The 3204-nt window shown below is 40.9% G+C and overlaps 1 pseudogene; it reads left to right on the plus strand.

Annotated features, from left to right (window-relative positions):
• Window positions 1-399: 399 nt before the first annotated feature.
• LOC101590735 lies at window positions 400-705 on the plus strand (annotated as a pseudogene).
• The last annotated feature ends 2499 nt before the right edge of the window (window positions 706-3204 follow it).

The raw sequence follows: 3204 nt of genomic DNA on the forward strand, positions 1-3204 counted from the left end.
TTTACTATCAAGGTAATGACAGCATGTGGTTAAGTATATCTTATTAAACTGTAATTCTAAAAAATAACTCCGCATTCTTTGATTATTATGACATTGGCTGTTTCAAAATTTAGGTGAGTGAATTTCAAACTAATATTGATGACTTCTAGATCCAAAGGGTTGCTTTAAACCTTGAGGCTGTTATATCAAATTACAAGGGCTTTGCCTGATTCAAAGGTGTTTAAATAAACTAACTTTCATATATATATTTACAAACCAAGGTAGTTTCCTTTGAGTCTAAATAAAGGATCCAAGTTAATTTTGTAACTTTCATGTTTAGTGACACCTTTACATAGTTATTTTAAAATTTTTCTTCTGAGGAGGTGGCATGGTAGCAGAGTGAGCTGGAGGGTAGGAGCCATGGCAGGACAGGCATTTTGGAAGTTTCTCCCACTGTTTGATAGTGTATTGGTTGAAAGGAGTGCAGCAGAAACTGTTACCAAAGAAAGCATTATGCTTCCAGAAAAATCCCAAGGCAAAGAGCTGCAGGCAACTGTGCTAGCTGTGGGATCCAGCTCTAAGGGAAAGGGTGGAGAGATACCACCAGTTAGTGTGAAAGTTGGACATAAAGTTCTTCCAGAATATGGAGGCACTGAAGTAGTTCTAGAGAACAAGGATTATTTCTTATTTAGAGATGGTGACATTCTTGGAAAATATGTAGAGTGAAATAAATCACTGTTGAAATGGTGTCACACAGTGCTGCCCATTCTACTGAGGTTCTGCTGTCTTTCATTGTGTACATACTTTCCATGTCTCTTTATAATAAACTGATGATATCTAAACTAAAAAATAAAATAAAATTTTTCTTCTAAGTAAATTCATCGGTAGCAAATATTTGCTACGGATTTTCTGTTAGGTGCCCTGATTTCTCATTACTAATAGTTATGAATCCCAAGGCACCGATCAACAGATGCTTCTGAAACCTCTTTAAATTCTTAAACTTTGCAAATTTTGTCTGGAACCTTTTTAGGGAGTAAATCATGGCGAATGGTCCTTCTGATCAACTCTAGTCAATCCCCTTATTTTGTGGCCATACGTAGACTAAAAACTGTTCAAGACCTGGTTTTACCTGGCTGTGAGTAATGAAACACCTAATTTGGCCCTGAGATATTTAAGAGGATTCACTACGGACACTTTATTGTCCTCCTTAAATTCCAAATCCTCTCAGAGGTGCAGCACAAGTTACCTAAGGTTCGTGTCATACGTCCAGGTTTCTTGGTTGAGCACAACCAGGTGCCCTGACTTGTACCGTGGAGTGAGGAAGAAACACACTGGCATTTCTGCTCTAAAAGCTTGAAGAAGCCTCCCCAAAGCCAGATTCAGAAGGTGTTCTTGCCTAGTGGGTTCGAGAATACTCACCTCTGTTCAGTGGCCCGTGTGCAAGGCCAGACTTCTTTACACCAACAGCCAGATCATGTAGCTCCCTCCTCACTGAGGCAGGCGCACCTCCTGGCAAAGTATATCAGCTGTGTTCTGTTGTACTGAGCTGTGCTGCACCTGCTTTTTTGTAAGTCTACAGTGAAAATCATCAAGTAAGTTCTCCAGGTGTGCATTGTGAAACTGGGATCTTCATACTTGGCCAGCATTGAAGGCTTTGAACTGTGGTGCACATTGCCCATTTGCTTTTAATTTTCTAAACAGATTGTTCACACAATTGATTCAAGCTGTTAACTGTCATGGAAGTAGACTATCTTTTCAAAGGCGGAATGTGCCAGATGTAACTTTCTCAGATTGACCTGGCTTGTAATGGGAGGCAACTCTCTATGCCAGAGACTGATTTGACACTCTAGGCTTTGACTCTTATACAACCTCCATAAGTTATGAAGGGAAATGGTTAACACATTTTAACTATTGTTGTACTTGAAATTTTCACAGAGTTCTGTTTTGAGACATAAAAGTACAAATGAAAAGTATTCAAAAATACTTTATGGAGTGTGTGGGAGAGCTTCTGGCTACCCTGAGCCAGCAGGAGCTGTCTGGTCCAAGCCCAGGTGCAGTGGGTGAGACCCTCTTCCACCCCTTTGGGAGCCCTATCACCACTCTGCAGTCCCCCCCACTACCACCCAGTGAGTGAGAACTTCTGTCACAATCTTGGCACCCCCTCGATCCAGCGCTCACCCAGGCCTGGTGAGTGTGGGAGAGCTTCATCTCCCCGCTACACCAACTTGTCCCCTTCAGATTAATCTCAGGCCTGGCATACAGGCCTGGAGTGAAACTGCAGCTGCAGTCCCTGCAGAGAGAGTAGGGGACAGAACCAACCTGCTAGTCCAGGAGCAGAACATCTTGCCAGAGGGGCACAACAGGTTCACTCCCAAGGGCAGCAGCAGGAAAGAGCTGAGCACAGCAGCCAGACTCAAGCCAGGTACAGCTAGATAAATCCAAACTTTGTAGATCTGCACCTGAACTTCAGTAGGCTAAAGTTATAACTCCATGAAAGTTCTACAAGAAAGGTCAGAAGACAGTGCTATACAAAATGACAACAAGAAGGAGCAAAATGCAATGTCAGACCCCAAGCCCATCAATAACAAGTGAAGCAGACACTAACACAGAACAAAGTGGGAATCACACAGCTGAAAGCAATGAATCAATGGCTTCTGAAATAAAGAAACAACTGCAGAAAGGCATAGAGGAACTCAGATTGGAAATGAAAAAAGAAATCCCTCAATTAATAGCATCTGCAGTAAAGAATCAAATGCAGAAACATATGGAGGAAACCCAGTGCCCACACAGAACAAGTGCAGAGGACACTAGCTCAGTTCAAATGTATGAATTAATAGCATAGAAAGGAAATAACCAACAGCAGAAAGTTATAGAGGAACTTAGAGTGGAATTATTTTCTAGAATAAAAAAAGAATTATCTGAATTCATAGCGTCTGAAGTAAAGAATCAAATACGGAAACATAGGGAGGAAACCCAATCTGAAAAAAAACTGCAGTAAAAGAATTAATAACTGCTTCTAAAGAAGACATTGATAAAAAAAATAGAGAAGATTAGAAAAATGACAGGTTCCTTGAATGAGCAATACAGGAAAGAAATGGATCACATGAAAGAGAGTCAAAGCAATATAGAGGAACTTAAAATCTCAATCACAAGTTTGCAAAACTGTTTGAGTGAAAGTGAAGACAGAGTTTCAGATCTTGAAGACGCTGGTGCAGCTAGTGAAAA

Source organism: Octodon degus, unplaced genomic scaffold, assembly GCF_000260255.1.
Source record: "Octodon degus isolate 3935 unplaced genomic scaffold, OctDeg1.0 scaffold01180, whole genome shotgun sequence".
In the NCBI taxonomy this organism is placed as follows: Eukaryota; Metazoa; Chordata; class Mammalia; order Rodentia; family Octodontidae; genus Octodon; species Octodon degus.